At 31.8% G+C, this 13,204-nt stretch overlaps 1 long non-coding RNA gene across 1 annotated transcript; it reads left to right on the top strand.

Moving 5' to 3' along the window:
* The first annotated feature begins 11,275 nt into the window (after positions 1-11,275).
* On the top strand, positions 11,276-11,896 carry LOC124359097. Its single transcript, XR_006922115.1, has 2 exons — positions 11,276-11,538; positions 11,818-11,896. It is a non-coding gene; the product is annotated as an uncharacterized LOC124359097 (long non-coding RNA).
* The last annotated feature ends 1,308 nt before the right edge of the window (positions 11,897-13,204 follow it).

Here is a 13,204-nt window from a genome sequence, read left to right on the forward strand (position 1 = left end):
ACCTGATCAAAGAAAAATATGGAATATTTCCAAATCCACAGAAATTGGTAAAGTTGCTGAAATTGCAATATAATAATATGATACGTGCCTGATATAAAATTATGTTCTATTTTCCTTCTTCTTTGAGCAAAATGTTTCAAATTTCTTTCAAATCATAAACTCTTTCCAAGGCCTGCTAAGTCAACAATAGACAGTCGTGAGTCTTGTTGTCATTTTGGAACAAAGCCAATGGCTAGTGACACTTACTATTTACGAGGATATTTACTTTGTTAAGTACCTTGTGAAAGTATTTAACTCAAGGTTTGGCCTGTGGCTGTCATGTGAATACGGTTAGTGATACAATATTCTCAGAATTTGGCGAGGATATTCTCTAAATATAATTCAAGTCAAGTAATACTTATGGCGTAATTTAAGCTTTTGCAGAAAATGGTACACTTTTCCCCCCTCACCACTTTTAACCCAGTTAATCTTTCTTGCTATTTTACTCTTTAGCCAACTAATAAAACTCATCACTACCCTTATGTATTTAAATTTACCAATTATCTATATTTACTCATCTGATTTTGGTTAACAACCGAATGTCGCTAACACCCATCAACACCCAGTGAGCCGAAGGCGAGTATCTCGATATAACCTTACATGAGGAGATAACACACATTTATATGACACAAGTGTTAGAGATAAGTACCGTAGAACATGCAGCAGTGAACGATAGCATGAAAATCCTTTGTAAAGAGCCCAAAATATTAGATCACAAAAAATGATTAATGCGTTTCTTGGTATTAAATACCATTTACTCTGGTAGAGATGTTTCCTGAGTTGGTCCTGCCAGCTGTGTGATCCTGGTATCATCTATATGTGTACGAGAGATATATATAATAGATATCTAGGAATAATCTGTAGTTTTTCTCATAGCCAAACTGACAATTCTTACACACCGTTAAATGATGTCAATACAGTAAAGGAATATTATTTTCTATTCATTTCTCACTCCGACTTTTTTTACTGAGTTTAAGGGTGTCAAAGCGTGTTTAAAGATATTGATATGAGCGCGGAATTTGTAGTGAGTTACTTTCTGTCAATCAACTGCTCATAAATCTATGGTTGAAGTTGTACAAAGAAGGTGTGTGGTCCTTAGTATGATACAAACTGGATACAAACGCTTCTGGAAATTATGGTGAGGTAAGGCGTCCTACCAAGATTCATTGAAATTGTTGCCAATGTTTGACTTCATTGTGAGAGAAATAGTCGTGATATTGAGTAGGTTTGAACTTACATTTTTTGAAGTGTTATTTTTTTTTAATGACATATAAGAATCATTTAAATGGCTTTTTATTGTTTTAGGGTTATAATACCGTAAATTATGAAGAGAATATCTAAAACAACTTTTTACTTCTTTTGTAATATATTACAACAGGGAATGTTCTTCTAGCTCGTTGTTTCATTGTGACATGCTTGAAAAACTTGAACTCTTTAAACTTCATATACTTTATAGCCGTCAGTCGGCTTAAATAAAAGTACTCCGCATATATTACCCTACTAATTTTATAGTTAATATTTTCCATTCAAAACCCGTAATGAAGCTTAAGCCTGTTGATTTTAGTTTTTGATAAGCATGCCAGATTTAATACTATCTTTTATTTGAAGTTTAAACATAAAATAAAAGCAAAAAAGTTTAATTGCTTTAAAGCACTGACGAGACGGGTGGTCTCCTGAAATTCATTACTTATCAGGCAAATTACGACAACCGTCTTCTGAGAGCATTCTTCACAATATTGTTTAAATATATATATATATATATATATATATATATATATATATATATAATATATATACATATTATATATATATATATATATTATTTATATTATAAATTATTACACACACACACACACACACACACACACACACACACACACACACACACACACACACACACACACACACACACACATATTATTATTTATTATTTATATTCCCTATTATATATATATTCCCTATATATATTCAAACTAACGGTGAAGACACGTCTGTAAGTTGTAGTAATTAAAAGTTGACATTATTGATTACTCAGCACCATTAGAACACTACTAGTGGTTCTCAACTTAAAATTATGACACATTAATTTGAGTTATTAGTAAGGAAATAATAAATGGCAGTTCGGGCTTCATTGGTCAATAGAGCGTACAAACACTACTCATGGTATTAACACCTATTTTCGCACCGTCCATTCATATGTTCCCACATCAGTTGAGGTCGAGGCATTTCATTAAAGAATCCAAATGAAGAAGAGTAATTTTCAGCCTCCCACAATTTTCACGTACAATAATGGAGATGTAAATTCGCTTGTGGTGAGGAGAAACCGTGTAATTAGTAAAAAGTGCGGTCACTCCGTGAAATTGGTTGACCAATTTGTTGTTTTATTGCGAATGACTCCAAATGGACCATTTTATAAAGCTTGTAGTTTAAATTACCACTTCTCAGGAATTCGCACGTTTCCGTAATTACTTGCGATGATTCATTTACTAGCTAAACGTGATCAGTAAGTAAAAGGTAATTAATTAATTGTGACTCAGTAATGTGACTATCACTGATTCACCACTCAGCTATTCCAAAAAAAAATAGATGGTTAAAAAATTTCGTATTTGTTAATTATTTGTGTTTTGTATTTCCTTCACAAATTTTTGTACTATCCGCTGCAGCATTAGGATTATTGTGAAGTCCTAGAAAACATTGTTATCAGAAAACTTTGGATACTAAAAATTATTACTAGCGTTCTGATCGGGTTCAGTGTAATTGTACTAATACAATGATAACCAAAGTGAGACATCGATTAATAAAGTAGTTTTAAACCATAAATTTATCAATGTTGATTCATTGTTAAATCTTTTTTCAACTATTGTAATGGTTGGTGAAATTACTGAATAGATCCTAGTATGAACCCCAGCACCAGGGGAACCCAATGACCAGCGACAAAGACACAACAGTAAGAAATTTTACACCGAGGTTATTAATACAGCATTAGGAATTAACTAGGATCTTCTATTTGAAAAAAAACATGATGAATTTTAAATTGGCCCTGTTGGAAATATCGGTTTACTGGCTTGACCTTATTAAGCTTATTAAGGATTCGACAGGTCTTTCTTAAAATCATGTTGCTACATGTCCATCTGCACGATACGTCCTAATACAGATAGAAGGGTCTTAGAGACATAAAACGTGGTTTAAAGGTCTCTCTTCGCACAAGGGAGAACCCTATTGATTTTGGATTCAAAATTTCAGAGCACTAAAGTTGAAATATAACCCTACAAGTGTAACACTATCTCATATGTAACCATGATGGCAATGAGAAAAACAAAAAATTAGTAAATAGAAAATACCGTGTTTACATATGACATGATTTAGTCATTTAATATCACTCGTTGTGAAGTTACTTTGTTGGATTGGTTGGTTTCATAAAATGTTTAAAATATCAGTCAATTTTATCATAATTGACGTTACGTTAGTCAGGACATGCAACCACTACAGCCAGTCAGCATGATAACTTTATCCTCACTTTCATGGACACAGTCTGAAACTTTCCACAATTTAAAGGATGAAAAATAAATATTTTTAGATTATCGGTTTTCACTGATCTGGGAATAAAGTTACAGAGCGTAGAGACTCTCTTACGTTGTTCGGGTCCTTCGACAAAAGGTGTACCTTGTACAGTTTATTGTATCTTAATATGTTTATCAAGAATTTAGTGCTCTGTTTGGTCAGATAAGGAAAGATTGTTCCAAGTAACCTAATCGATCTTATCGTAAACAACTGTTTAAAATTGATTGAGGTGTTATAGAAAAAAACAGATTAAATTTTGATCGTGTTACTTGAAGATTCATTTCATAACATAAACCATTCTTTATGAATAATGATAGAATCATGGATAATCGAATCGTTATTTACAGATTAAAATTACAATGTTAAATTGTAATTTATCCTGTAAGAGGTTTAATCAGTAACAAAATTATCTACAAATAGGTAACACTACAACATGCAAGCAACAGTTACAAACACTATCGTAATGATAATTACATAATATGTAAAAGTTTTAATATAAAAAAAGGAGACCAATCCCTTTTTAGCCTTATCCTGACCTCCTTATTGGCCACTGGCCTGTGCGAAGAGCCTATAAAATAAAACACGAGGTACAGTTGACAATATATGCATCCCAGACAGTATACGATCCTTATCCCATACGATCCTCGTATGTGATCCATATTCCGTAGTATCTAAAGTCCGACATTTTAGACGATAAAGCAACCACAATTGACTCTCCCAAAGTTTCAGTACCGTACTATCTTCTGAAGAAAAATTAATTCTAATATACCACAATTGACAGTTTACCTATCTTCAAAACCAAGTCAGAATATTACATATACATTTTAAGAGGCAAGCTTTAGTAGTCTATTCATGATATGCGAAGGTGACAACCGTGTTTGTCATTCACATAAGGGCTTGACTTGCAAACACGTTCAAGCGGAAACAGTGAAATTTGAAAGTTCTGGATATCTTTAGAGAGTGAATGAATGAGTAGTTAAATTTCACAGACGACTGGTTGCGTACTTAACTCGATATGACAGTGACGCCAGGACACACGGTTATGTCTGCCAGATCATGAAGCACTGTAATTGGGAAATCTCTCACTTGTAAATACTCGTAAACCGTTCCCACACCGTAACTTTACACCCCTGTAATTAGTACAGCGAATTTTCATCGTAATGAAGTCAAGTCGGTAAATTTGATATAAACTTGCTAATAATATGTGACTTTAAAAGAATTTATACAACTCATTTTATTTATTGGTCAGTGATAAACCAATTTAAATATGATTAGTATTATACAAATCTGAGTATAGTATTCATTTACCGAAACATACTAGACATTTTCCATTGAGGAAAAACACAAGTGGGCTTCTAACTCTGAAAACTGCGGGAATCCAAAATCTACCCAACAGGCTATGCTGTTTTTGTTAGGAGAGGGTTTTGATATTGAAGAAGGGTTTCTTGCGATCCAATTTAATAGAAAAAAATAATATTATAATTCGAAAAGTTTTAATAAACGCCTAACATATTGTGGGTTTAAAAGTTATAAACACACGATGTATATTTAATTTTGGGATTCTTAACTAAAAGAATTGTTGTATCCATGACAAAATCTAAATTTTTAAGTAATATAGTCGATTACTATTTTGATAAGAATGATGTTAAAGTATGGTTTTCTGGAATGAATCTTAAGTACCACGTTAATGTATAAGTGGAGATATTTTTATCACCGGGGAAAACAAAATTGAAACAAAGTGAAATACTTGTAAAAAGTATACTTAGAATTTATCATTAAAAAAGTACTTTTTTAAGTATCAGATTTGTGTATATATTTTTTTCCCAATTTATAAATTAGCGTAGAGTTTGAAAATATAACACGTATTAATGTATTACTTTAAGTGTTGACTTTAACTCCAGTTCACCTTCCTCTTAGATTTTAGATTCTGCACTAAGAGAAAGGTGAACTGGAACTGGAGCTAAACTCACCAATCACATTAATTCAAACCTTACCACCCTATCTACGTTACGCATGGTTACCAAAAATTACCGAATAGTATTTGAATAGTGCATGAATTTGATAACATTTTGTAAGTCTTAAACATTCTTAGATTGTGAATGTTCATGGATGTACAAGTCCATGGATTTAGGTGTTAAAAATATGGAAGATCCGAATAATCCAGTTGCTCTTTTATGATACATTTTGTCGTAGATTCATAATTAAATTATCAAACTTAGCAAGTAAAACCGTTTAGAATCGAGTGTACAGATTAGCTTATACGAAATAATGATTTCAAACAATCCATAATATTATGAAAATTAATAAGTATGTATTAAATTTTTTGTGACAGTTAAACCAAGTGATTACTCATTATATGCATGTGGAAACAAAACATTGCTATCATATGGACATAATTATTAGTGCATATCTGTCCCATTTTTCATCAATCATGTGGCTATTCTGTCAGTGGTAATTTGTACAATTTTAAAAGAACGTTTCTCAAAAACTGTTTAACGTAGAACCACTAAACATTTACCCCATATTTATTATTATGTTAAAAAACTACTGAGCGTTTCTTAAACTTTAGTTTAATTTTGAAATTAGAAAAAAAATTAAAAACACGTTTTTTAATTTTAATGTTATAATATGTATTGCTACTAATCTTGTCAATATGCCCAATGAGTTAAAAAATACTAAGTACTTTGGAATAATATACATATTGAATATATGGTAAATATTTTAGGTCTGTACCTAGTGTACTTTTTTATCAATGTTCCTTTTTATAATAACAAATACAACTTTTTGATAAAAAAAGGAGTTTTATTAATTTACATAGTTTTAGTACAGGCCAGCTCCAAAGGAGGGGCAGCATCACTGTCTTTGGTTCCACCTCATCCTCAAGCTTTCTTTTAGCAACCTGTGTTCTCTGGTTGGCTTTCTTAAAGAGTTATTAATCAAACCTCCAAACATCCAAATATCCAAACATTCAAACTTTCGCATTTGTAATATTAGTGGGATTTTCTTTAATTCTGCGATTCAAATTATATGAGAACGTAACACTATTTTCAATTGATCCTATAGAAAAAAGTACAAATATGAACTTATTGCATTTTCTTTCAATTTCCAGTAATTTCGTAGAAATACGAACTTATTGTATTTCCTTTCAATTTCCAGTAATTTCATTATGATTTCATACAACAGTATTTAAGTAATAATTATGGATGACATAATACTGCTAGGTATAAATAAGTGAGGCTACTATTATAATATCAAATATGTAGTATATTAGTTCTACATTAATTACGATGCTATACTACTGTATATTGTTTATTTCTCTGAGTAATTATTAATGTTAGATATATTTCATTTATTTCCATCATTCACACACTAAGTAACAACAATAAATCTAAAGTATTAGAAAAAGAAAGCACAAGGATTACGGTTTCCATGGATAATTACATATGTGGTTTGGAAAATGGAAGCCCGGCACAGTTGTTACATAATTTTTATAAGGGATTCTAACTAAGTACCGCAAATTGGCTACCCTATATTTTATAAAATTTAAATAAATTCAATTGAAAAATTAATTAAACCAACACATTAAACTTAATTTTTGACAGATTTACAATTAATTTTGTGTGAATATTTTTGAGGATTAAATTGTTTCATCGGGGATTGCACAGTGTTGTTACCGAAAATGCTTAAAATTCGTAGCAATATTCACCCATATATTAATATTTTCTGGTTTACATTTTCAGTGTGTATAAAACATTAACATACTGTACATATATATATATATATATATATATATATATATATATATATATATATATACAACATACAACAACACACATCTGTGAGTATATATATATATATGAATGTTTAATAAAAGAACCAACTAGAATTACAGCTGAATCGATTTCCTGCATTGATCACGTTTTTACAAAGATAACAAACAAATATATGACGGAGGCGGAAGTGATGGTTGTTGACACAAACATAACGGACCACCGGATGGTTGTCTTGAGTGTACGAGTGTGCGCTAACCGGACGGACAGACAGATAGACACGTCACCTGCGAGCTCTGGCCCTTCTTATCGTATTGATTATGTCAAACTGAAAACAACTCTAGATAGCGTAGATTGGAAAGATGTCTACAGTGACACAAACCCGTCCTCTGCATTTTATACTTTTGACAGTAAGCTTCTGTCAGTCATTTCTGAATGTAAAGTTGAAAAACGCAATGCTAGGGAAAGCTTAGTTAAAATTAAACCGTGGATGAATAATTATATATGAGCGAAAATAAAATTTAAAAACAAACTTTTTGAGAAAGTTAAAAATCACCCGAACAATGATAAATTAATTAATTATTTTAAAAAATATAGGAATAAACTTCAGATTGAAATAAAAAATTTAAAAAATTCATACTATGAGAATGCTTTTAAAATCTGTAACGGTGACTCAAAAAGAACCTGGCAAGTATTAAATGAAGTGACAGATCAAAAAGTAAAAAATAAATCAATAAAGAGTCTGAACATAAATGGTAATGAAGTTAAGGATACTAAAACTATTTGTAATGAGTTTAATAATTTTTTTTTATCTATTGTGAATACATTGGATATAACGAAGACAAAACCTAGTAATCTGAATTCATGTTATTTTAAGAATTGCTTTAAGATAAAACACTCAGTTAACTCCATGTTTGTTGATCCAGTACTTGCTGAAGATTTGATTAGAGTAATTAATTCACTAAAGAGTGGAACTTCACCTGGGATTGATAATATTAGTTCTGGTATGCTAAAACAAATTTATCCTAAGATCTCAGATGTTTTGTTGTATTTAGTTAATTTAAGTTTTGAAAAGGGAATTTTTCCGGATATGTTAAAGACTGCAGTGGTGATACCCTTGCATAAAAATAACTCTGTTAAAGATTGCAATAACTATAGACCGATATCTCTTCTTTCTATTTTCGCAAAAATATTAGAAAAATTAATGAAAAAGAAACTAGTCACATTTCTTGAAAGAAACAAGTTTTTTAGTGAAAATCAGTTTGGATTTAGGGAAGGGTTGAGTACAGAGGTAGCATTAAAACGTTTCATGGATTTAGTTTATGAGTCCTTAAATTCCGGAAAAAAAGTTAGTGGAATTTTCTTAGATATAAAAAAGGCATTTGACACAGTAGATCACAAAATTCTTTTGGAAAAGTTATATATGAGCGGGGTTAGAGGAAATGCTTATTCCTGGTTTGGAAGTTATTTATCAAAAAGGAGTCAATGTGTGAAAATTAACAACGTTTTTAGTGAAATTGGTTACATCAGTAGTGGAGTACCCCAAGGGTCAGTTTTGGGAGCAATTCTTTTTTTAATTTACATTAATGATCTTTGTAATGCAAAATTAAATGGAAAATTAACATCTTTTGCGGACGACACAGCTTTGTGTTACGTAAAAAATAGTTGGACTGAAATAGAGCAAGCCATGAATTCTGACTTGAACGCTATTCAATGGTGGTTTACAAGCAATTGTATGCTTTTAAGTCCGGAAAAAACAAAATACATAAATTTCAATTTAAGAAGTGAGCAAGAATTTGATAATGAAATTATATATAAATGTATGGACTGTTTGCTTAAAAATACCCATTGCAATAATAGATGTGCAATTGTGTCACAGACTTATAGTTTGAAATATTTGGGAGTAATTTTAGACAGGGAGGTAAACTGGAAGAAACACATTGAAAGTTTAAAGAAAAAGTTATACAATACGCTAAGATGTTTCTATTTTTTGAGAAACATGTGCACGGAAGATGTCTTAAGAATGTTGTATTTTTCATTAGTAAACAGTAGACTGGAATATGGTATTTTCTGTTGGGGTGGGACTTTTGACAACAGTTTGAAACCACTTTTTACACAGCAAAAGAAAATTATTAAATTAATTAAACGAAAAAGTAAATTTGAACCATCTTGGCCTTTATTTGTAGATTTAAGAATTCTCCCTTTAAAATATATGTTTGTATATAAAGTATTAAAAATTTTTTTCGTGAAAAGTGGGAATTTGAATGAATTAAATAATTGTTACAAAGATAAATTGATGTATAAAGAACGTTTGGAAGTACCCAAGCCAAATTTGACACTTTTTACAAAAAGTTATTGTTTTATGGGTCCTAGAATTTTCAATATTATTCCGAAAAGCATTGCAAATTGTACAAATGCTAAGTTGTTTGCAAAAAAATTGAAGTTTTGGCTTTTAAAAAAAGATAATATTGATCACCTTATTAATATACAAGTTTAATTTGTTTAAATCTATATCGTAAAGAAACAAACATTATTCTAAGCGGCTAGGTTTGATTATATTGCCACAATTGCATTTATTTAGTGGGACTTTATGTAGTTAAATAAAATATAAAAATCTTTGTAGCGCAAATTGTTTAATCTTGGAGAAGGAACCTCTACACAGGCTTTGTCTTAGAGGCCCTATGTTTTTTGAAAGTAAATATATATTGGATATATACTAGAATATGTGTGCTGCATTTAAACTTATATTTTTATTTATTATATATATTATATATAGTATTTCTATTCTTTTAATAATTATGATAATTTGTGATATTGTATAGTTTAATCGCAGTCATTAATTTAAGACTATATGTGAATTAATATTATTACCATCTTTTTTGATAATTTTGCACCAGATTATTTTAGTTGTGATGGATTGTAATTACTTTCGAAAAATAAATATATTCTATTCTATTCTATTCTATTCTATTCTCTCTCTCTCTCTCTCTCTCTCTCTCTCTCTATATATATATATATATATATATATATATATATAATATTTCTAAGCTAGTGATATATATATATACTCACTAGCTTAAAAATATTCCGTACATTTCTTATCAGTAATCAATAAAATAAATAATAAAAATAACACCAGCTGAGACCGAAGGCCGAGAACAAGACAGCGGCGGGTTTTACTCTCACAGAAAGCATTAGCGCCCCTTAGATTTACAATTCCTGTTGGAATGTTCATTAGCAGAATTAATGCAATAATAAATTTTAGCATTTATTAACTGGCTGAACGTTTCAGAAGCCTATTACTTGAGATAACGAAAACTAAAAAGTAAAGTGTTGTTTATTTTTATATATAAGCCTAATATATAAGCAACATCGTGTTCGATAATGTTATATGAGATGCCATGGATTTGGCTGAGCGTTAGCAAACATTTTTACATTAGTGTCATGGGTAACCATGATGTCAACGAGAATATTACAGAATAAATAAATTCGGTAAACAAACTGAGCACAATCATGTGACGTAGTAATGTAGCTGTAAACTTGAAATTTTGCATGAAACCTAAGCAAGCCCTTTTACGTGACAGGGGTGTGGCGTACCCCTCGTACCGTATAACAATGTGATACGTGATATGTAATATCCTTATAACTAGATGCATGTTACATATAATATTTAAGGTATTATCATGCAGTGCCTGTTTCAAGGGTGCTTCATGGTGTAAAGACGTTGTCTAGTTAATAACCCAAACAATAAGGATTACCTCGACAGAAATTTATTATATTGAGGTGTATAATGAGTTGTATAACTTAGCCATAAAAGTGTACAACTCGAGAAGTTTTACTCTTACCATACCTCGGTTTCAAAGCTCGGAGCGAAGCAGCTCGCCGTGCGCGGCCGCTAAAGGCGGCGCCAGACATGCGTCATTCGTCAAGCACCGAGCAGCGACTCGCCGAATCGCGAGCAGTGTGGATGTCTGTTTGTCTATTCGGCAAGCAGCAAACATTAGTGCTCGTTGTTTCCCGTTCAGTGTCGGTCTTTTGCACACATCAAAGTGGACGAATATTTGGGAAAAGGCAAACTTTGCTTCATCCACACATTCGGCTTTGTGGTTGGGAGATAAGAACTGTTCACGGTTTCCAATTTTGTCATCAGAGCCTCATTGACTATTGGGTAAGACGAATTTTATTTTCTTAAATTGAGGTTAAGTAGTTCTTATTTGGCTGAAAACTTAGTGAATGACCAGGCTACTGAATTATAAAACTGAATTCTTTAAATGTTTTAAAAAATTCCTACAAATATTAATATTTAATATTTTTGTCATGATTAAAGTTACAATTTTAAGGGTTTTCATGTCCTATACAGTTATTGACCGGGGTTCCCCATTAACTCATTAACATTTTATGAACTTAAGAAAAATAACATAAACAATAATTTTATTCTTATTTTAAGGTATGGAGTGGCCTAATGAGTTGGTGTTGGATTTCTTACAATACTATGAGAATGAACCAGTTATTTGGAACCCTTCTCATCCCAATCACAAAAATAGAAATGAAATATACGATGCATGGAAAAGAATCGAAAGCAAGATGGTAACAAGTTTTCTGTCACCGAATTGAAAAAGAAAAAAAGACTCTCTGATGGCTTCATTTAGAACGTGTTTGAAAAAGGTTAAGGAAAGCTGTAAAAGTGGAGCCGGATCTGATGATATATACAAACCAAATTGGTTTGCTTATGAAATCATGGAAAGATTTCTCAAAGATAAGAAACCTGCCAAGAGGACACTTAGTTCAGAGGGTAAAATATTTATATTTAATTTATTAAAATCAATGGTACAGGGTACACATGTATTTAACTGTAGTCATTTTGCCAGGGGGATTTTTCCATTGTTCATAAAGTATTCAGCAAACTCTTCTCTGTATTCCTTTGCTGCGGTACCTGGCTCCTAGGCACTTTCTGTAGAGGTAACATAGATGTCATATCAGCGGTATCTTCCCTCCACGACCCTCCTGTAACCATACCATTATCTTCAGAATCAAAGGTTCCCGCTGGAGTGTACATCGATCGTGATGTCCTGCTTCTTCTTAAAAAATTATGCAGAATAACACAGGTCATAGTAACTAGTGCCACTTTGTCAGGTTGTAGTAGCATTGGCTTCCTTAGTACACGGAAAACATAGCCATTATTCCGAACGTATTCTCTACTATTCTTCGGGCTCGTGATAGACGGTAATTAAAAATGCGGGGTTTGCTACCTTGTTCATGGCTACCTGGAAATGGCTTCATGAGTCGCTTACTTAAAGCAAATGCATCATCACCAAGAAATACATACGGCATCAGTTTTTTGTCTCCCTGGTAGCGGCTCATCGTTAGGTAAATTCAAACTCTTACTTTTTAGTTTGTTGTAGAGTACAGTGTTTTTAAAAACTGCACCATCACTCAGTCTTCCTTGACAGCCACAATCAGCGAACATAAAACAATACTCAGCGTCAACCAGCGCCATGAGTACAATACTGAAGTATTTCTTATAATTGAAGATTTCGGATCCACTGTTGATTGGTGACTGAATTGTTACGTGTTTCCCATCAATAGTACCAATTGCAGTGTGGGAAATTCCACAGTTCCTCGAAATGCCGACTAATTATTCTCCACTCAGTCGCAGTAGCAGGAAGCTGAAAATGTTATTTAAAATTAGTGTCATTGTAATACTTTACATTATACAAGTTACTACATTTGTGATTTCAGGTGGCTCCACCTCCAAATGAAGAGCAATTCCAAGCCGAAAGGAACATAGATTTGCCAAATTTTATCAGATAATGTACCATCTGCCAGCAGGGAAG

The sequence above is a fragment of the Homalodisca vitripennis genome, chromosome 1, assembly GCF_021130785.1.
Source record: "Homalodisca vitripennis isolate AUS2020 chromosome 1, UT_GWSS_2.1, whole genome shotgun sequence".
In the NCBI taxonomy this organism is placed as follows: Eukaryota; Metazoa; Arthropoda; class Insecta; order Hemiptera; family Cicadellidae; genus Homalodisca; species Homalodisca vitripennis.